Raw genomic sequence first — 23,695 nt, 5'->3', positions numbered from 1 at the left:
AGGCACTCTATCAGGTCTAATCCCTTGAATCTATTTCTCATTTCCACTGTATAATCATAAGAGATTTGATTTAGGTCATACCTGAATGGCCTAGTGGTTTTCTCTACTTTCTTCAATTTGAGTCTGAATTGGGCAATGAGGAGTTCATGATCTGAGCCACAGTCAGCTCCCAGTCTTGTTTTTGCTGACTGTATAGAGCATCTTCATCTTCATCTGCAAAGAATATAATCAATCTGATTTCAGTATTGACCATCTGGTGATGTCTATATAGAGTCGTCTCTTTTGTTGTTGAAGGAGGGGGTTGGCTGTGACCAGTGCGTTCTCTTGGCAGAGCTCTGTTAGCCTTTGCCCTGCTTCATTCCAAGGCCAAACTTGCCTGTTACTCCAGGTATCTCTTGACTTCCTAGTTTTGCGTTCCAGTCCCTATATGATGAAAAGGACATCTTTTTTGGATGTTGGTTCTAGAAGGTCTTGTAGGTCTTCATAGAACCCTTTAACTTCATCTTCTTTGGCATTAGTGGTTGGGGCATAGACTTGGATTATTGTAATACTGAATGGTTTGCCTTAGAAACAAACAGAGATCATTCTGTCCTTTTTGAGATTGTACCCAAGTACTGCATTTCAGACTCTTTTGTTGACTATGAGGGCTACTCCATTTCTTCTAATGGATTCTTGCCCACAGTAGTAGATGTAATGGTAATCTGAATTAAATTCACCCATTTTGGTCCACTTAGTTCCTAAAATAGTATTACTTCCAAATATTAAGCTAGCATTGATAATGTGTGTGTGTGAGCACGTGTGTGCTTAGTCGCTCAGTTGTGTCTGACCATTTGTGACTCCATGGACTGTAACCTGCCAAGCTCCTCTGTCCATGGAATTTTCCAGGCAAAAAAACTGGAGTGGGTTGCCATTTCCTTCTCCAGGGGATCTTCCCAAACCAGGGATCAAGCTTGTGGTTGTTGCATCCCCTGCACTGGTAGGTGGATTCTTTACCACTGAGCCACCTGGGAAACCCAGTATTGATAATGGAATAATGGATTATTGTAAATGGTTTGTGGATTTTACTAGAAAATTCTTAGGAATTATCTTTTGAAATTTTCTATTACATACATAGATAAATTAGATACATCAGCTTCCCATTCAAGTAAAATAACTGTAAAGCAAACAATACTGTTCACAGGTGATAGCAAACTAAAATTTAGTATCTGCTATCCTTCCAAACTAAACCTAAAAGATGTTTTCAAAAATCACACTAATTGAAATGCAAATTTAGAAAGGAGATATTTGAATAATTAGAGTGTTTGGCCTTAGAAATTTGTGATGAAATCCAATATAATTACCAATAATTCCTTGTATTACATACTAAATTAAAAATAGTGTTTGTATGTTTAATGTATCAAAGTATTCTAATATTTGTCAGTTTTGGGGAGCCCTTCCATTTTGTTGTTATTTTCCAGGATTGACCAGGATTGATTGTTTTGGCTATTCTGGATCCCTTGATTTCCAAGTGAATTTTACCTTCAGTTTTCCAATTTTTACAAAAAAAAAACCTGCTGGATTTTTGATAGGGATTCAGTTGAATCTGTAAACCAATTTGGGCACATTTACCATCTTAACAATGTAAATCTTCCAACTCATGAACATTTTCCATTTACTTATATTTTCTTTAATTTCTTTCATTGATGTTTTGTAGTATTTGGCATACAAGTCTTGAACTTATTAAATTTATTTCTAAGTATTTTATTATTTCTGATGCTATTGTAAATGGAATTGCTTTTCTCATTTCATTCTGGCCTGTCCAATGCTAGTGTATAGAAATACTATTGATTTTTGTATATTGATCTTGTATCCTTTGCTGAATGCATCTATTAATTTTAGTGGTTTTTTGTGTGTGGATTACTTAGGATTTTCTATATGTGTGATCATGTCACCTGCAGAGATACTTTTACTTCATTTCCAATTGGAATAATTTCATTTCTTGTCACATTGATCTGGCTAGAACTTCCAGTACAATGTTAAGTAGAAACAGTTGGCAGGAACAGCCTTGTTTTGTTTCTGGTCTTAGAGAGAAAGCTTTCAGTCTTTCTCCATTACACGTGAAGTTAGACTTTTATAGTTGCAGTTTATCACCTAGAGGATGGTTCCTATTATTTAGTTTCATGAGTGTTTTTCAACCATCATTTCAAAATCCCACTTGATTATGGTGTATAATCCTTTTTACGTATTGCTGGAGTCAGTTTGCTAATATTTTGTTGAGGATTTTTTGCATCTATATTTACACAGGATATTGGTATTTAATTTTCTTATATTATCTTTGTCTGGTGCTGACCTCATAGAATTAATTTGGAAGTGATCCCTGCTCCTTTTTTAAAAAATTACAAGTTTGTGAAGGATTGGTGTTAATTCTATAAATGTTCAGTAGGATTCACCAGTGAAGCCATCTGGTCCTGGGCTTTTTCTTTGTGGAAAGTTTTAAAATTACTGACTAAATCTTGTTGAATAGAACGAAAACTTCAGGAGGAAGAACTCCATTTCCCCATTTAGGGGGAAAAAACTCAAAATGAAAATATTTAGAGAAGACAGTTTTAATTTTTGATAAACCTCTAATCTTTCTAGAAGTTGAGTTTTCATCAAAGTCTTTCCTCATGGACAGCCCATATTAGTTGGAAATGATTGACTTCAAAAATGTGAACCCATTTACCTCTGATATTCAAGTCAGAAACTTCTCATATTAATAATTCTGGAACTAAGTCCCAGTGATGTTGACACCTCCAGAATGCTCAGAAGATGGCCTTATGAGCAGCAATTCACTGAAGGCTCTGTGTTCATTCTCTACATTTCAGCATCATTGAATAGGAGCAAAGAGAATTGAGAGGAAGATGGCTAAGTCAAATCAGTGATCAAGAGAGTAGAATATGTGTTGACTGGAGTAAACTTCTATAGGTAGTTAAAGGAAGAGAAGGTAGGGTGGGGATAGGTCCTAGATGGGTAAGCCTGACTATGCCAAATAGAAGGTGGCTTCTTCACAAGGTGGCTTGTGCCCTGCTGTGTCTGTTTTCTTAGGATCCTAGTTATGGCTCGGTACTCCATACTTCCAGGTTGTTGGTCCATATGCTAAACATTAAGTACTTTAAATCTTTGAATCATTGATAAGATAGTCATGAGTTCTAGCTCAAGTCACCATCTAGAATTCTACCTTGTTCTACCTGGTACCAGCTCAGTACACAATATAAGGTTGCTCAGCAGTGGGTTTTGTCATCTCGCAAGCTGTGTGCACCATCCAGGACCGCCATGGGTAGCACTGTTTCATGCATATTAATCAAGACCATGTTTTCCCCCTGTAGGTAATTCTGATGTATCAGTTACTTCAGTTACAACTCATTTTCCTCAAAATCAGCTTTACTGTATATCAGCACACTCTGAAGATTGAAAAGTATATGATATCTCCATGATTTCTCATGTCTATCATCTTATCAGACCCCACGACAGCCAAGAAGCAGAGGGTGACAATCCCTAAGATTTTGCTTCATAGAGCAAATGCAGAGCAGTACCACCCAAGGGAGACTGGGGCTCAACTCAAACACATCATTAAGTGTTGGCCCAGAACTTCCACCCATGTCACAGAGTTGAGCTAAGCTTCTTAATTAAGGCTTCATTTGTAGAGCCTGAGGCTATAACCACCTGAGCCTCCAAAAGTAGTACTGGTATAGGGGAGCCCTCCAATAGAACGCAAATTCTCGATAAAATATCACCAACTAACAAAGAAAAACAGTGTGAAAAACAAACTTAAATAAAAGAAGGTACATATAAGAAACAGACAGTGGAACAATATTCAAAGTAAAAGATATTTAATTTCTTTCAACAAAAAAGAAAGAAATGGTAATTGTAACAAAAATAATAATTTGTTGTGAACACCTGTCAGATAGAAATTCTGGGGGGAAAAAAACTATAGTTACTTTAAAAATTCAGTATACTGGGTAAATCTTAGGTTTGGGTCTAGCAAATTATCAGAATATCAAGAATAAAGAAAAAATTTTAAAGGAGTTTACAGATAAAAGAATGCAAACTAGAGTGATATACTCTTCATCAACAGTTTTGAATACCAAATTCTAGAAGAGAAGGAAAATTAACTTACATTTTAAAATCTATCATCAACTAAGCTATTGGCAAAGAATATGAGGATCAGACATAGAAATATCTCTGAACTATGACTAATATGTTGCCAGCTTTAAAATGTGTAAGTCTAAGAAGAAAAATGGAGTAGTGGGATGTATTTGTTAAAACTGTCACTTTATAAAGTCCTCATTTATAAGGAAGCCATATTTAAGGATTCAGGAAGATTTATTAAAAGTACAGTAAGTTACTTCACTAGTTTTAATGAGTGATATTTGAATATAGTCTTTTAACAACTACATAAAAGTGTAAAGTTCATCTCTTTGCTTTTCAGTGTTAAAAAAACTAGAATATCAGTAAGAGATCAGTCTGGAAATAATTCACTAATAAATTTTTCCATCCTCTTCGAAGAAAATTCTAGAAAAATTTTGTAGAAAGTCATCACTTTTACCTTGTGCCAAACTTTCACTTTGGCTTCCCAGGTGGTACAGAGGTAAAGAATCTGCCAACACAGGGGACACAAGAGACATGGGTTTGATCTCTGGTTTCGAAGAGCCCCTGGAGTAGGAAATTGCAACGCAACCCAGTATTTTTGCCTGGAAAATTCCATGGACAGGGGAGCCTGGCGGGCTACAGTGCATGATGTCACCAAAAGTCAGCCACAACTGCATACACACACACACAGACTTTCACTTTAGGAGATTCCAAAAAGTAGTAATGATAGTATTATACATATTGTGCCTTCTGTCAAAAAAATATCCAGATAAAGAAATTTCTGAAAGTTTTCCTCAAAGGGTAAAAAGGTTCCCAGTAGCCAAGAAATGAAAGCAATTTGAATCAACAGTAAGGTATAATTGTTAACTATCTTCAGATGTAGTCCACATGATCTTTTCTGAAGGCTTTACTAAATTCTAATCACTTTCTCAACAATATGTGAATTCAGTGCACCCATCAACTAAAATATTATTAGGCATCTATGCTTATTATTTCAGAGTCTAAATGATTCCTCAGTTATATAGTCCCTACAACTTGAGACCCAAATCATATACCATATTTGCCAAAAAACAATGGGCCTCCCTATCTTCCACAGTTGAAAACTTCCCTGGATCTGACATGACCTGAGACAAAGCCAGCCAAATAAAGAAAAGTTTGATCAAAATTACTGTTTCTCTAATCTTCATGAAAACTCCGATTATGAAAGAATAAAAAAAAAAATCTGAGCAAGGAGCCTGATCCAGACATCTGTATAAAGTATTTAATGAGTGAAGGGAAATACTACCTTTCCTCTAATTATTAAGGATTCATGTATGTGATTCTCAGTTATATAACACCATTTTAATGTGGTTATAACTTTACATGATTGAAGACATGTCATTAGGGTTTTTAATTTTGAGCTGTAATTGAAATATAACACTACGTTAGTTTCGGGTGTGATATAATTTGCTGTTTGTGCATACTGGAAATGATCACATGAGTGTAGTTAACATCTAGTTAACATTCTTTCTCTCTTTTTAGAATTTTCAAAATCTTTGAGAAACTTCTTTCTTCTAATCATGAATATTCAATTCCTGGTAAGTTCTATCGTTCTGGATGAGAAAATGTCCAGGAGGAGAAATTTTTTATTTTCCTAATCAGATTCTTTAATTGGGGAATAAATATTTTGTTACATAAAAATAAGTTTTTTTCTATTTTATTCAAAATAGACATAAAATTTGGTGTTTGGTTGTTTCCAGATTTTAGTCTTAGCTAATTTAGACTTTCATAGGGACATTGCTCTTTCATTAGAACTTTCCATTCTTCTTATCTTTTTATTACTCTATAGGAACTACTGTAGAATGCTGATGTAGATGGGCAGTGTTTATCCTAGAAGGATCATGTCAGGTTCAAATCAGAAAAAGGGAACTAAGAGAGGAAACAAGAAAATATTTCCTTAATATATAACCATATAAATGCCAAATACATATTAATTTTTTAAAAAGTAGGATTGGATGGAACATCACTTTTACTATAAAGCACTTAGTGTGTATACATGTACTTCCTGAAAGCTGTGGTACATATACACAATGGGATATTACTCAGCTATTAAAAGGAACACATTTGAATCAGTTCTAATGAGGTAGATGAAACTGGAGCCTATTAAACAGAGTGAAGTAAGTCAGAAAAACACTAACACGGTATATTAACATATATATGGAATTTAGAAAGATGGTAACCACCACCCTATATGTGAGACAGCAAAAGAGACATATAAAGAACAGACTTTTGAACTCTGTGGGACAAGGCAAGGGTGGGATGATTTGAGAGATTAACATTACTATATGTGTACATTGCCATATGTGAAATAGATCACCAGTCCAAGTTCCAGGCATGAAACAGGGCACTCAAAGCTGGTGCACTGGGACAACCCAGAGGGATGGGATGGGGAGGGAGGTTGGGAGGGGGGTTCCAGATGGGAGGGATACATGTACACCTGTGGCTGATTCAGGTCATTGTATGTAAAATACCACCACAATCAGTTCAGTTCAGTTCAGTTGCTCAGTCGTGTCCAGCTCTCTGTGACCCCATGAATTGCAGCACACCAGGCCTCCCTGTCCATCACCATCTCCTGGAGTTCACTCAAACTCATGTCCATCGAGTTGGTGATGCCATCCAGCCATCTCATCCTCTGTCGTCCCCTTTTCTTCCTGCCCCCAATCCCTCCCAGCATCAGAGTCAACTCTTCACATGAGGTGGCCAAAGTACTGGAGTTTCAGCTTTAGCATCATTGCTTCCAAAGAACACCCAGGGCTGATCTTTAGAATGGATGGTTGGATCTCCTTTTAGTCCAAGGGACTCTCAAGAGTCTTCTCCAGCATCGCAGTTCAAAAGCATCAATTCTTCAGCGCTCAGCTTTCTTCACAGTCCAACTCTCACATCCATACATGACCACTGGAAAAACCATAGCCTTGTCTAGATGGACCTTTGTTGGCAAAGTAATGTCTCTCCTCTTCAATATGCTATCTAGGTTGCTATCTAGGTTGGTCATAACTTTTCTTCCAAGGAGTAAGCGTCTTTTAATTTCATGGCTGCAGTCACCATCTGCAGTGATTTTGGAGCCCCCCAAAATAAAGTCTGACACTGTTTCCACTGTTTCCCCATATATTTCCCATGAAGTGATGGGACCAGATGCCATGATCTTAGTTTTCTGAATGTTGAGCTTTAAGCTGACTTTTTCACTTTCCTCTTTCACCTTCAAGAGGCTTTTTAGTTCCTCTTCACTTTCGGCCATAAGGGTAGTATCATCTGCATATTTGAGGTTATTGATATTTCTCCCGGCAATCTTGATTCCAGCTTGTGTTTCTTCCAGCCCAGCGTTTCTCATGATGTACTCTGTATATAAGTTAAATAAGCAGGGTGACAGTATACAGCCTTGACATTCTCCTTTTCCTATTTGGAACCAGTCTGTTGTTCCATGTCCAGTTCTAACTGTTGCTTCCTGACCTGCATATAGGTTTCTCAAGAGGCAGGTCAGGTGGTCTGGTATTCCCATCTCTTTCAGAATTTTCCACAGTTTATTGTGATCCACACAGTCAAAGGCTTTGGCATAGTCAATAAAGAAATAGATGTTTTTCTGGAACTCTCTTGCTTTTTCCATGATCCAGCAGATGTTAGCAATTTGATCTCTGGTTCCTCTGCCTTTTCTAAAACCAGCTTGAACATCTGGAAGTTCACAGTTCACATATTGCTGAAGCCTGGCTTGGAGAATTTTAAGCATTACTTTACTAGCATGTGAGATGAGTGCAATTGTGCGGTAGTTTGAGCATTCCTTGGCATTGCCTTTCTTTGGGATTGGAATGAAAACTGACCTTTTCTAGCCCTGTGGCCACTGCTGAGTTTTCCAAATTTGCTGGCATATTGAGTGCAGCACTTTCACAGCATCATCTTTCAGGATTTGAAATAGCTTAACTGGAATTCCATCACCTCCACTAGCTTTGTTCATAGTGATGCTTTCTAAGGCCCACTTGACTTCACATTCCAGGATGTCTGGCTCTAGGTGACTAATCACATCATCATGATTATCTTGGTCGTGAAGATCTTTTTTGTACAGTTCTTCTGTATTGTAAAGTAATTAGCCTCCAATTAAAATAAATTTTTTAAAATGGCCCTCAGGTGGATAATATTTACATCTCAGAAATTACAAAACAAATTGTCTTCCCACCAGATGCCTTACTAAATAATGTTTTTACACCGAATGGGAAAGCACAATCAGTTGTTCAAAATGCCTTAGGTTGAGTTTTTTCTGTCATCCATCATAAATAAACACTTTAGGCAAAAACATACTCTGCCTTATTAACCTATACTTTTGTTCATTTCTGCCCAATATAAGCATATGTAATATTGAAATACTAATTGCAATTGTCAAAACAGAAAATTATAAGTTTTGATTACTAAGCCTCTGGAAGACAATACACTTTAAAATAATACATTTTAAAGAAAACAGACTTGTATCTATACATTTCATTAACCACAGACAAAGATGCTTTAGGGGTATTATAAAAGAATATTTGACTATATTCAACAGGGTAAGTTGTAAGATTGGTGGTTCAGAACTCTACATTTCTTTGGATATAGAATTTGAAATGACTACCTTAAATAAACCTATATGGAATCACCATTAAAACATAATGCATTTATTTTAATCACCAATTAGAAAGGCATTAAGATCAGACTGAAAAGATAGGGAGCAGATGAAAAACGGAAAACATTCAAGGATTGACTAAATAGCAAAATAAATATATAAACAAAATATTGTATCAACTGAAGAGCCTTCGTTTTAAAAAAAAGCATTCTGTCTTCTTGTATCCTGCGTAAGCCACTTGTCTCGCTGTAGCTCACTGAATCCAGGGTAGGCAAGGTGAGAACGGAGTGGGGAAGGTGGAAGAAGCTGCGAGGAGGCAAAGGAACCGTAGATATTCTTTATTCACCGTGCATTCGAGGCAGACATGCTTTACTCTCTTAATAGCCTACACAGCAGCAACTGCAACTACTTGACTTGTCCCAAGAACTCAGGTGGTGCGTATATAGGGCATTGCGCCTGCGCAGTGCTATAAATGAGCTCAGCTGTAATGTAACTAGGTATTTTTAAAAGCTGGGTGAGAACCAGAGGCCTTGGGGGTGAGTCTGATCACCGCCATCTTAACCAATTTGCTCCTTCCCTACACTTTCGTAGTCAAAAAACTTTTTGATTCTAATGTTAATGAAACCAACGGCTATTCTTGGAATTGCAGATCTGCGCTACTCCTGCCCAGTGTCTTGAACCAGACTACTAGCAAGAATCGGTTTCAAGAATTTAAACTCATTTAACCTCCAGCCTCCTGTCAAGCACACCTCGTACTGGTAGCTCTGGGGCAGGGTCCCCATGCTGCTGACGTCCACCAGGTGGCCTGGGAAGTGGCCCTTGGCCACCGGGCAGCGACCCGCCAAGACGAACACCAGCACGGAGAAGAAGAGCGACGACACCGACGCCAAGGCCACCACCAGGTAGACGGTGAGCGGGTCGGCCGGCGCCGCGGCCGCCGCTTCCGCTTCCGGCGGCGGCAGGTAGGGCTGCGAGAAGCCGTCCACCAGCAGCACGTGCAGCGTGACGCTGGCCGACAGCGGCGGCTCGCCGTTGTCCTTGACCAGCACCACCAGCCGCTACTTGGGCGCGTTGGCAGCCGCGCCGTGCGCACCTCGCCGTTGTGTGCCCACACGCCGAACAGCCCGGGCTCCGTGGCCTTGAGCAGCTGGTATGACGGCCAGGCATTCTGGCCCGCGTCGCCGTCCACCACCACTACCTTGGTCACCAGGTAGCCCGGCTCGGCCGCCCTGGGCACCAGCTCGGTGCAGGGCGCCGAGGCGTTCTGCAGCGGGTAGAGCACGAAGGGCGCGTTGTCGTTGGCGTCCGCCACGAGCACGCGCACCAGCGCCTGGCTGCTGAGCGCGGGCGAGCCGCGGTCGGTGGCGCCCACGTGGAACTCGAAAGCCCGCAGGGCTTCGTAGTCCAGGGACGTGAGGGCGAAGAGGTGGCCGTTGTCGGGGTTGATGGACACGAGGGAGGCGGGAGGCACGAGCGGGTCGGGGAGCGGCAGCAGCGAGTAGGTGACCTGGGCATTGTCGTGTGTCTGTGGCGCTGACGCTGCCTATGTGCAGGACGGGGCTATTCTTGCGGACCCACAGGGTGTAGGAAGTCTGGGTGAAGGCGGGGTCGTTGTCATTGACGTCAGACACCAACACGATTATGTTGTGCTCGGGTTTTCAGTCTTGGGAGTTGCCATGTCAGTGACAGTGATTGTGATGTTATATTCGGATCTTGCTTTTCGGTCCAGGGCTGTGTTTGTGACTAAAGTATAAAAGTTTTTAACAGAGGGTTTAAGATTGAAAGGAAGATCCTCTTGGATGGAGCAAGCCATCCTTCCATTGTCCCGAGTCAGTGTCTGAAACGCTGAATACAGCAATTACGGTCTCCCGCAAATTTTCTAGGATTTCATTGAAAAGAGTTGATATGGTCAGTGATGGATTCAAATCCATCACTTGAACAAGCACCACACAACTTCCAGAAAAGCCCCCACCATCTGTCGCCTGAATATTTAATGTATAGGTCTGTGTAGATTAAAAATCCAGTTCTCGTATTAAAAGGATTTCTCCCGAATTTGCATTTTTTCGAAATGTTTTGCAGATATCTTCAGGTGCTTGCGAAAATACATAAGATATTTCTCCATTGGTTCCAATATCTAAATCTCTGGCAGAAACGATGGCAGCCTGGAATCCAATGGGGCAGTGTTCCAGGACTTGCACCTCATAGTGCCGCTATACAAACTCGGGGGCATTATCATTGATGTCTAATGCGCATCAGTCCCAGACCTGGGTGGAATCTCGCCATCCAGTGCTGTGAGGGTTAATCTGATCTCAGGCTGTTCCTCTCGATCCAGTGCTTTGTCCAGCACCGGCTTGTGGTAATATTGTGCTCTTGGAACTGTCTTGTAATTTAAGATGGAAGTGGGAATTGGGGCTGACTGTATAACTTGGAAACTGTTGATTCCTACATCTAAGTCCAGGGCACATGCTATTTGGAAAGTAGTTCTGGGAGTGATACTTTCTGAAATTTTCAAAATTATTTCTTTGTCTGGGAAAACTGGGGAATGATTATTTATGCCCCTAATCCGTATCTCAGCCTGGAAAAACTGCAAGGGATTGTCTAGTAATATCTGGAAAGGTAGTACACAGGGTTCGGTAAGGCCACACAGCTCCTCCTGGTCCTGTTTGTCATTTAACAACAAATCTTCGGTCTACCTATCAAAATGCAAACGCATTTTTTTTCCCCAATTCAGAAACAACCCTGGGGTGCACAGCTAGATTATCTACCCCCAATCCCAGGTCTTTCAATAGATTGGCCACAAAGGAGCCACTGTCCATTTCCTCAGCCACTGAATAATGCCTAGGCTCAGAACCAGCCTGAGTTAATGCCCAGCAAAACAAGGAATATCAAGACTTGCCTTTGTTTCAGAAAGCGTTCCATTCTCTCCTGCCTTCATTGCTTTCTGGTTTCCCAGACGACTTGACCCAGCTCGGATTCACGTCGCTGATCTCCCAGTATCAGTCAGATCCTGGGATAAATAGAGATGTCTAGGGCCCTGATTTCCCCGAGCAACTGCCTTAAAAAGCCTCCCTTTCCTGCTTGCTTCTTAAGCAGAACATCGCTAGAGGAGCACAGGCTGGTAGCTTGCTTTCTTCTACTTCTAATGCTGCAGCGCCACCCCGCGTCCTTTCTGAGTGTTTATTTTCTGCACAATATTTAGAAAATCCCAGCCCTTTATTTTCAGACTGATGGCATTCAAGTGGAATATTTTCAAGTAGTGTCTCTTAATGTACCGAAACAACAAAAATTCCAGATTATCTAAAATATAGTCCCTAATGATTTTTCTTAATTATCCTTTCATTATCCTTCCCCAATTTTCTTCCCGGAGTTGGTGATGGACAGGGAGGCCTGGCCTGCTGCAGTTCATGGGGTCACAAAGAGTCGGACACGACTGAGTGACTGAACTTTACTGAACTAAATAAGAATTCATATTCACTGAATTCCTTTTACAAATGCTCTAATTTTTTTAGCCACTTGATGTAAGGAATATCACAGAAAATTTGTTTTTTTTTTAATCAAGTTTCATGATTGTATTGGATGTTACATCTATTTATTCTGGAACGGTCCACTGTATTTTATTGATACTGAATATTTTGAAGTGTCCAGATCAGTTATCTTGTAGGTAAATAAAAAGGTAAAAATAGGTAAGGTATCAGTACTTGTTGACTATAAATGAACAATTATTTATGCTTCAGAACAAAAGAAGACACTAGTGAAGTTAGAGCAATAAAACAACTATAATGTTATTTGGAAAGGGGATGTTTTTCTCTACTTTTTACCCAGAGCCGAGAAAAAAAGGAATGCCAAGGGCGATAGTTATCGCCACCTACTGTCTTGTTTTCAGCTTCAAAGAACCCAATTTGCTGCTGCTAAGTTGATTCAGTCGTGTCTGACTGTGCGACCCCATAGACAGCAGCCCACGAGGCTCCCCCGTCCCTGGGATTCTCCAGGCAAGAACACTGGAGTGGGTTGCCATTTCCTTCTCCAATGCATGGAAGAGAAAAGTGAAGATGCTCAGTCATGCCTGACTCTTAGTGATCCCATGGACTGCAGCCTACCAGGCTCCTCCATCCATTGGATTTTCCAGGCAAGAGTACTGGAGTGGGTTGCCATTGTCTTCTCCGGAACCTAATTTAATTGGAGATAAAGTGATGTTAAAGAGGTATATCTCTTGTCTCTCTGTCCTGCACTAGGTTGGCAGAGTGTGGGAATTTTTTTTTTTTACATTCAATGGAAAGAAAATTTTGGAAGGAAGGACCAAGGCATTTTCTTTTTATTCCAGAGTTCTGAGATAATTCTTAAAGAGGTGAAGTCAAATTCTGGACGTACTCTAGGATGAGCAGTAAGTGTCAACATGACCAGCTTTATACAATTGTCATCCAATGCAGTTGTCATCCAACATCTTTTACGTGAAAGTAAATGCAGTTGTTATCCATCATCTTTTACATGAAGGTATTTCTGAAGCTATTTCTGATGTAAATTGCCTGACTGTTTGCCACATAACCCTGAAATTGCCTGGTAATTTTTTTGCAGTGGATGTTTATAATTCACAGATATGAGTGGTATTTATTGCTATTTTAAACATTTATTTATTATTTTTGACTGCAGTGGGTCTTAGTTGCTGCATGGGCTTTCTTTAGTTGCTTCAAGTGGGGGCTACTCTTTAGTTGCAATATTCAGGTTTTTCATTGTGGTGGCGTCTTTTTTTGTGGAGTACAGTCTCTAGGGGTCAAGGGCTTCAGTAGTTGTGGCATGTGGAATTTTCCTGGACCAGGGATCAAACCCATGTCCCCTGCATTGGCAGATAGATTCTTAACCATTGGACCACCAGGGAAGTACATGAGTGGTATTTAAAGTGTTTGGTGAACACATTCCAGAAATTGGAGAATTCGGTGAACTGTTTCTTAATTTACTAAGATTTAAACCTTTTGCAGCCTTTGATAACCAGGTTGCTGAAAAGCATGCATTGCCAAGATTGTCATTGGTTGTCACAATCTTGACCTTAGGAGGTCTGAGACTAGTGTTGATACCTCTTATTCTTTTCTGTGAGAATTAAACTTACCTTAGGTTGTACTTCATCCAGGGATTTTTTTTCCCCTCCTGAATTGGCAAATTACTTACCCCACTATTGCATTGTGTATTATTGTGAATTGAACTCCCTGTGTGGTTTCCAGTGATGGAAAAGCCACCCAAATCTCATGCATATCTCCATGTACATTCTGAAACATTAATAAGAATTTCCCAAAGTGGCAACATCTCAGATTCATTGATTTTTCTCAGAAAACAAAAAAGTTTTTAGGTAATACTTGGAAATGTATAGTTTCCATAGGTCTGGCTTCCTATTCAGAAACAAAGGCTTCTTCTGTGGGTATATCTAAAATATTGTTTGATCTCAACGGTTTAGATCCACCCAGAGAAGAGCCTTTCTCTTCTCAGGAATCCTTTATCACTTTGGAAACCACCTTGCTTGGGTGTGTCCACCCACAGCTATGCAGACACTCCCCTTTCTGCTTCCAAATCTACAGGAACTATAAAAAGCAGCTTTACTTTTTCTGGGCCCCCTACCCTACGCCCAGGAAGAAAAGGAAAACTCACCACTTGCCTTTTTCTGCCAGCTTTTCTCTCAGTTTCCAGCATCGTCTCTCTCTCTCTCTTTGACTGCATTGTTTTTAATGAAAGAAGCCTTCGACAGTTTTTCAGGAGGCTATACCAACATATATTTAGTCCCCTTGTGTTTGAAAAAAGGTTTGAAATCTGAGCTTGCTGCCAACGTTTGCCAAGGCATGTCGATCCAGCACCTCTCAGATTTCGTCTTTTCTGAAATGGAGCCTGTGGCAGGTGCAGGGCTCTACCTCCGCCCCCGCCTTTTTTTCTGTCGGCAGCCCCGCCAGGCGTCTGAACAGAAACTATCAAAAACAAAAACAAAAAAATGTTTGTGTCACGTGGTCTAGTGGTAGTCTAAATAACTTCTCTGACTTTTGGTTTAGCTTATTATAATTTTTAATTTGTATATGGCCTTTTTAAAAAATCATTCAGCTATACAATTTCTTCTGAGAGTAACTTGAACTTGATTTCTTTCATTTCAGACAGGCCATGCATTCACTGAATTTTTTAATTCATTGGTGTTTATTACACACAGATACATTTCAGGCTCTGTGAAAGGCATTTAGGGATAGTAAGTTGAATGAAGCCTGGTACCTACACCCCAAGAGGTTACAGCCTGGAAGGATGACACACATAAAGTTACTGTAGTGAGTGAGGAGTGCTAAGATGGAAATTTGCACAGGCACTTGGACGTACTCAAAAGGGATATTTAAGTAATAACAGAAATGAAGCATCAGGAAAGATTCTCAGAGGAGATAAGGTTTGAGGTAAGTTGAGTTTTATGGAACCAACATAAACAGAAACCAATGGAAATGATGGTTCTGCTGCTGATAAAGTATTTTTGATTTTACAGTAAAGATTTACTCATATGATGGGAACATCATGACTTATGTGAGATGCAGCCTTTTCCTCAATTAGTCAACAGCACAGAGCTCTGTATGAAGTGCTGTGGAGTGACAACTAACAACAGACTGAGACTGGGCCCTTTTCCAATTGAATTCGCTCATCTAATACTCATTTTAAAGGAGAGTCCCATCGTGGAGCTTCCCAGGTGGTACAGCTGGTAAAGAATCTGCCTGCCAATGCAGGAGATGCAAGAGAGAAGTTCAGTCCCTGGGTTGGGAAGATCCCCTGGAGTAGGAAATGGCAACCCACTCCAGTATTCTTGACTCGAAAATTCCACGGACGCAGGAGCCTGGCAGGCCACAGTCCATGGGGTCGCAGAGTTGGACATGATTGAGCTAGGTTATGGTGGTGCCTGCAGTATGAGTATTGCATGTTTGAGTAGTTTGTTCTGTTAACAGTATTTTTCAGAGATATTTTCCAGTGGTGATTAAAAACATAGACTTTTATGTCAGGAGGACTGATATTCAAGTTCTGGCTCTGCTACATCATATATGTATTGTTAGAAAAATTATTTACTCTCTCCAGGCTTCAGTTTCCTCATTTGAAGAAAAGTAGATGTAACAGTGATATCAACTTTATGACATCGTAAGAATTAACTGAAACAATACTTATGAAATGGTCAGCCCAGTGCTTGGAATATCATGGTGTTTAATAAGTGCTAGCTATTTTAAGTGGTGATACAGTGAAAGCAGAAACTACTCTATATAGTTTGGTTTACTCCTGCAGACAAATGTAAGCCTAAATGACTCCAGTGTGCACTGTTGGTAGGAATGTAAATTGGTACAATTACTATGGAAACGAGTATGGAGGTACCTCATAAAATTTAAAAAGAACTATCATGTTGCTGCTCCTGCTAATTCACTTCAGTTGTGTCTACTCTTTGTGACCCCATGGACGGTAGCCCACCAGGCTCCTCTGTCCATGGGACTTTCCAGGCAAGAATACTGGAGTGGGTTGCCATGCCCTCCCCCGGGGAATCTTTTCAACCTAGGGATCAAATCTGTCTCCTGCATTGGCAGGCAGGTTCTTTACCACTAGCGCCACCTGGGAAGCCCAAGAACTATCATATGATCTAGCAATTCCTCTTATGGATATATAGCTGAAGGATATGAAATCACTGTCTTGAGATATTTGCAGCCCATGGTCATTGCATATTTTTCATAATAGCTAAGACATGGTCAACAAATGAGTAGATAAAGTGTGGTGTGTGTATACATACATACATATGTAAATATATGGTAGTTATGTCAGGAAAAGGATCTAACTAAACTCATTGTAGTAAACATTTTGCAGCAGAGGACAGACCCAAGCAGACGGTTTCCTCAGAGACCAAAGAATATCTTAGATCTGCCCACTAAACAGCCTTTGCTTCCAGTGAGAAGGCAGATGTATAGAAGTTCCAACTATTGCTTGTAGATTTCCTTGATGTAATTTGAGAAAAACTTATGAATATGAGATAGCCTCCCTTTGAAAAATTCTTCTAGAGTTCCAGAATGTACATGAGATTTGGGTGAATATTCCATCACTGCAAACTGTACATTTAGTTCAGTTTTCACTTTGTTGTTGTAATTATGGTGACAATATTAGACCTCTCCTCTCATAGCAACTTTGTTTGAAGTATAGTTGATTTACAATATAGTGTTAGTTTCAGATATACAGCAGAGTGATTCAGATATATATACACATACCTGTGTGCATGTGTGTGTGTGTGTATATATATATTCTTTTTCAGATTCAGTTTCATTATAGGTTATTACAAGATACTGAATATAGCTCCCTGTGCTATGCAGTAACTGCTCATTTATCTATTAACATTTTGTATATGAGTGCATATGTGTTAATCCCAACTCCTGTTTTATCCTCCCCTTTCCCACTGAGTAACCATAATTTTGTTTTTATGTCTGTGAGTCTATTTCAGATTTATAAACAAGTTTATTTGTATTATTTTTTATATTCCATATATAAATAATAATATATAATGCTTACCTTTCTTGGTCTGGCTTCATTTGCCATGATAATCTCTAGTTCCATCAGTGTTGCTACAAATAGCATTATTTCATTTTTTCGTGGCTGAGTAACATTCTTTTATATATATGTACCACATCTTCCTCTTTTGGTTTTAATTTAATTCTTTAAATGGTAAATGCTATGTGCTTTTTATTTATTTTTAAACTTCTTATGTTGTGTTGGGTTATAACTGATGAACAATGTTGTAATAGTTTCAGGTGAACAAGGAAGGCACTCAGCTATACATATACATGTACCTCTTCTCCCAAACTCCCTTCCCATCCAGGCTGCCAAATAACATTGAGCAAGTTCCATGAGCTGTACAGTAGGTCTTTGTTTACTGTCCATTTTAAATATAGCAGTGTGTACACGTCCATCCCAAACTTCCTAACTATCTCTTTTCCCATCCTTCCCCTGGAAAGTTCCTTCTCTAAATCTTTCTCTTTCTGTTTTGTAAACAAGTTCATTTGTATCATTTATTTTTAGATTCCACATATAAAAGATGTCATACCACATTTCTCCTCTGTCTTACTTCACTCAATGTGACAATCTCTAGTTCTATCCATGTTGCTGCAAATGGCATTATTTCATTCTTTTAAATCTTCTGCCCATTTTTTGACCAGATTTTTTTTATATTGAATTGTATGAGCTGTTTGTATATTCTGAAAATTAAGCCCTTGTCTGACACACCATTTGCAAATATTTTCTCCCACTCTATGTTATTCGTTTTGTTGATAGTGTCCTTGTTTGTTTGTTTGTTTTTTAGCTGTGCCACACAGCATGCGGGATCTTAGTTCCCTGACCAGGGATCAACCTGCACCTCCTGCAATGGAAGCTCTGAATCTTAACCACTGGACCATTAGGAAAGTCCTGATGATTTCTTTTGATTTTCAAAAGCTTATAGGTTGATTGGATCCCATTTGTTTATTTTTGGTTTTGTTTATTTTGCCTTGGAGACTGATCAAAGAAAATATGCTATAATTTATCTCTGACAATGTTTTGCTATGTTCTTTTCTAGGAATTTTATGGTGTCATATTTTATATTTAAGCCTTTATGTCATTTTGAGTTTATTTTTATGTATTATGGGAGGGAGTGTTCTACCTTCATTGAATTACATGTTCCTGTCCAGCTTTATCAACACTAATAGCTAAAGTGACTGTCTTTTCTTTGTTCTATATACATGCCTACTTTACTGAAGATTAATTGACTGTCAATGTATTTCTGGACTCCTTATTCAATTCCATTGATCTCTGTGTCTTTTTTGGTGCCAATACCACAGTTTGATTTTTTTTAAATTTATTTTACTGAAATATAGTTGTTACCATGTTGTGTTCATTTTTGTTATATAACACAGTGATTCCATTTTCCATGTATGTACTTTTCCATATTCTTTTCTATTACTGTTTCTCACAGGATATTATATATAGTTTCCTGTGCTGTTTCGTAGGACCTTGTTCTTTATCCATTCTATACAGAATGGTTTGCTTCTTCTAAACCCAAACTCCCAATCCATTGCCCCCAAGTCCCTCTTTCGCTTGGCAACCACAAGTCTGTTCTCTCTCTTGTGAGACTCCTCCTATTGTGCAGATGAGTTCATTTGTGTCATCTTTGAGATTCCACGTGTAAGTGATATCATATGCTACTTCTCTGTCTTTCTGTTTTCCTGCAGTTTGGTAAAGTCACAATCCATCCATCCATATTGCTGAAAATGGCATTATTTCATTCTTTGTTGTGGCTAAGTAGGACTCCATTGTATATGTGTACTACATCTTCTTGATCTGTCAAAGGACAGATGGTTGTTTCCCTGTCTTGACTATCGTGAAGAGTGCTCCTATGAACATAGGAGTGTGTGTATCTCTTTGATGATACTTTTATTTGGATATATGCCTGGGAGTGGGATTGCTGGATCATCAGTTCAGTCAATTCAGTCGCTCAGTCATGTCCGATTCTTTGCGACCCCATGAACCGCAGCACGCCAGGCCTCCCTGTCCGTCACCAACTCCCGGGGTCCATCCAAACCCATGTCCGTTGAGTCTATGATGCCATTCAGCCATCTCATCCTCTGTCGTCCCCTTCTCCTCCTGCCCTCAATCTTTCCCAGCATCAGGGTCTTTTCAAATGAGTCAGCTCTTCGCATCAGATGGCCAAAGTATTGGAGTTTCAGCTTCAACATCAATCCTACCAGTGAACTCCCAGGGCTGATCTCCTTTAGAATGGACTGGTTGGATCTCCTTGCAGTCCAAGGGACTCTCAAGAGCCTTCTCCAACACCACAGTTCAAAAGCATCAATTCTTCGGCACTCAGCTTTCTTTATAGTTCAACTCTCACATCCATACATGACTACTGGAAAAACCATAGCCTTGACTAGATGCACCTTTGTTTGTTGACAAAGTAATGTCTCTGCTTTTTAATATGCTGTCTAGGTTGGTCATAACTTTCCTTCTAAGGAGTAAGCGTCTTTTAATTTCATGGCTGCAATTACCATCTGCAGTGATTTTGGAACCCAGAAAAATAAAGTCAGCCACTGTTTCCACTGTTTCCCCATCTATTTGCCATGAAGTGATGGGACTGGATGCCATGATCTTAGTTTTCTGAATGTTGAGCTTTAAGCCAACTTTTTCACTCTCTTCTTTCATTTTCATCAAGAGGCTTTTTAGTTCTTCTTCACTTTCTGCCATAAGGGTGGCATCATCTGCATATGTGAGGTTATTGATATTTCTCCTGACAATCTTGATTCCAGCTTGTGCTTCATCCAGCCCAGCATTTCTTATGATGTACTCTGCATAGAAGTCAAATAAACAGGGTGAAAATATACAGCCTTGATGTACTCCTTTTCCTATTTAGAACCAGTCCGTTGTTTCATGTCCAGTTCTGTTGCTTCCTGACCTGCATACAGGTTTCTCAAGAGGCAAGTGAGATGGTCTGGTATTCCCATCTCTTTCAGAATTTTGCACAGTTAATTGTGATCCACACAGTCAAAGGCTTTGGCATAGTCAATAAAGCAGAAATAGATGGTTTTCTGGAACTCTTTTGCTTTTTCCATGATCCAGCAGATGTTGGCAATTTGATCTCTTGTTCCTCTGCCTTATGTAACTCCATTTGTACTTGTTTTTGTGAAATATGCATACTGTTCTCCATGGAGGCTGTACCAGTTTTCATTCCCACCAACAGTATAGGAATGTTCTCTTTTCTCCATACCCTCTGCAGCATTTGTTATTTCTGGATTTTTAATGATGGCCATTTTCACTGGTGTGATATTACACCACAATGTAATTTTGCTTTGCATGCTTGCTCCTTGGAAGAAGAGCTGTGACAAACCTAGACAGTGTATTAAAGAGCAGAGACATTACTTTGCTGACAAAGGTCCATATAGTCAAAACTGTGGTTTTTCCAGTAGTCAGGCATGGATGTGAGAGCTGGACCATAAAGAAGGCTGAGTGCCAAAGAACTGATGCTTTAGAAGTATAATGTTGGAGAAGACTCTTGAGAGAGTCCTTAAGACTTCAAGGAGGATCAAACCAGTCAATCCTAAAGGAACTCAGTCTTGAATATTCATTGGAAGGACTGGTACTGAAGCTCCAATACTTTGGCCACCTGATGCAAAGAACTGACTCATTTGAAAGACCCTGATGCTGGGAAAGATTGAAGGCAGGAGGAGAAGGGGATGACAGAGGAGGAGATGGTTGGATGGTATCACCGACTCAATGGACATGAGTTTGATCAGGCTCTGGGAGATGGTGAAGGACAAGGAAACCTAGTGTGTTGCAGGCCATGGCGTTGCAAAGAGTTGGACGTGATTGGGTGACTGAACAACAACAATGATCAGTGATGCTGAGCTGATTATTTCTGTATCAGTTGACCATCTAGATGTCTTTGGAGAAATGTCTATTTAGGTCTCCTGCCCATTTTTTCAGTGGCTTTTTAAAAAACTGAGTGTTTACGCTGTTGGTGTATTTTAGAAACGAAGTCCTTGCTGGTTACATCATTTGCAAACGTTTTCTCCTATTCCAAGGTTGTCTTTTCTTTTGTTGATGGTTTCCTTTGCTATTCAAAAGCTTTTAAAGTTGATTAGGTCCCATTTATTTATTTATTTTTCCTCCTACCCAACATAACTGTATTATAACTTTTCATTAAATCAACAATCAGTGTTTAAATTAAGATCATATAAATAGTCTATAACGGAGCTTCATGATGTAACTGACTTCATTTCTTTTTTTATTTTTATTTTATTTTTTTAGTTTTTTATTTTTTAAATTTTAAAATCTCTAATTCTTACATGCGTTCCCAAACATGAACCCCTCTCCCACCTCCCTCCCCACAACATCTCTCTGGGTCATCCCCATGCACCAGCCCCAAACATGCTGCACCCTGCGTCAGACATAGACTGGCGATTCAATTCTTACATGATAGTATACATGTTAGAATTCCCATTCTCCCAAATCATCCCACCCTCTCCCTTTCCCTCTCCCTCTGAGTCCAAAAGTCCGTTATACACATCTGTGTCTTTTTTCCTGTCTTGCATACAGGGTCGTCATTGCCATCTTCCTAAATTCCATATATATGTGTTAGTGTACTGTATTGGTGTTTTTCTTTCTGGCTTACTTCACTCTGTATAATCGGCTCCAGTTTCATCCATCTCATCAGAACTGATTCAAATGAATTCTTTTTAACGGCTGAGTAATACTCCATTGTGTATATGTACCACAGCTTTCTTATCCATTCATCTGCTGATGGACATCTAGGTTGTTTCCATGTCCTGGCTATTATAAACAGTGCTGCGATGAACATTGGGGTACATGTGTCTCTTTCAATTCTGGTTTCCACCAGTCAGAATGGCTGCGATCCAAAAATCTGCAAGCAATAAATGCTGGAGAGGGTGTGGAGAAAAGGGAACCCTCCTACACTGTTGGTGGGAATGCAAACTAGTACAGCCACTATGGAGAACAGTGTGGAGATTCCTTAAAAAATTACAAATAGAACTACCTTATGACCCAGCAATCCCACTGCTGGGCATACACACCGAGGAAACCAGAATTGAAAGAGACACATGGTCCCATTTATTTTTGCTTTCCTTTCTTTTGCTTTGGGAGACTTATTTAAGAAAATACTGCTACAGTTTATGTCAGAATATGTTTTGCTTAATGTTTTCTTCTAGGAGTTTTATGATGTCATGTCTTATATGTAAATCTTTAAGCCATTTTAGATTTCTTTTTGTGGATAGTTGGAGAAAGTGTTGTAACTTCACTGATATACATGTGGCTGTCCTGTTTTCCTAACACAGCTTGCTGAAGGGACCATCCTTTTTCCACTGTATATACTCTCATTCTTCATCAAAGATTAATTGACTGTTGGTATGTGGATTTATTTCTGGGCTTCTCTTCTGTTGTATTGATCTATATGATTTTTAGCCAATAACACACTTTTTTTTTGGCAATGTTGTTTATTGTAATATAGTTGTGGTAAGTTCTACTGTACAGCATAGTGATTCATTTCATAAAGATTCTTTTCCATATTTTTCCTTTTAGTTTATCATAAGACTTTGTTTATACTTCCATGTACTATACAGTGGGGCCTGTTGTTTTTCCATTTTCTATAAATTAGTTTGCATCTGCTAATCCCAAACTCCCAGTCCATTCCTCCCTCAGTCCCTCTCCCTCTCGGCAACTACAGGTGTGTTCTCTCTGTGTATCTTTTCTACTCTATAGAGTATATAGAGTATCTATGTAGAATAGATAGGATTTGTTTATGTCATATTTGAGATTCCATATGTAAGTGACAGCATATGCTATTTCTCTGTCTCTTTCTAATTTCTCCCCTTAGTTTGGTAAACTCAGGGTCTGTCCATATTGCCGTAAATGGCATAATTTCATTCTTTGTTGTAGATCATTAGTACTCTGTTGTGTGTATGTACCTCATATTCTTGATCCAGTCACCTGTCACAGGACACGTAGGTTGTTCCCCTGTCTTGGATGTCATGAAGAGTGCTCTTATGAACATACGGGTGCATGTATCTCTTTGAAGGATACTTTTGTCTGGATATATGTCCAGGAGTGGGAATGCTGGGTCCTATGGTAATTCTATTTGTACTTTTTTTGTGGAACCTACACATATTTTCCATAGAGGCTGCACCATTTTACATTCCCACCAACAGTGTAGAAGGGTTTCATTTTCTATATACCCTTTCCAACATTTGTTATTTGTAGATTAACTCAGCTGGTAAAGAAACCACCTGCAATGCAGGAGACCCCAGTTTGATTCTTGGGTTGGGACAGTTCTCTGGAGAAGGAATAGGCTACCTGCTCCAGTATTCTTGGGCTTCTCTGGTGGCTTAGCTGGTAAAGAATCCACCTGCAATGTGGGAGACCTTGGTTTGATCCCTGGGTCGGGTAGATCATCTGGAGAAGGGA

At 39.5% G+C, this 23,695-nt stretch overlaps 1 pseudogene; it reads right to left on the bottom strand.

The window, feature by feature from the left end:
- Window positions 1-9,387: 9,387 nt before the first annotated feature.
- LOC138441612 (protocadherin beta-2-like) lies at window positions 9,388-17,293 on the bottom strand (annotated as a pseudogene).
- Window positions 17,294-23,695: the final 6,402 nt, after the last annotated feature.

The sequence above is a fragment of the Ovis canadensis genome, chromosome 5 (assembly GCF_042477335.2).
Source record: "Ovis canadensis isolate MfBH-ARS-UI-01 breed Bighorn chromosome 5, ARS-UI_OviCan_v2, whole genome shotgun sequence".
NCBI lineage: Eukaryota > Metazoa > Chordata > Mammalia > Artiodactyla > Bovidae > Ovis > Ovis canadensis.
Note: the sequence above shows the minus strand (reverse complement) of the source record. Positions and strands in the feature narration are given on the sequence as shown.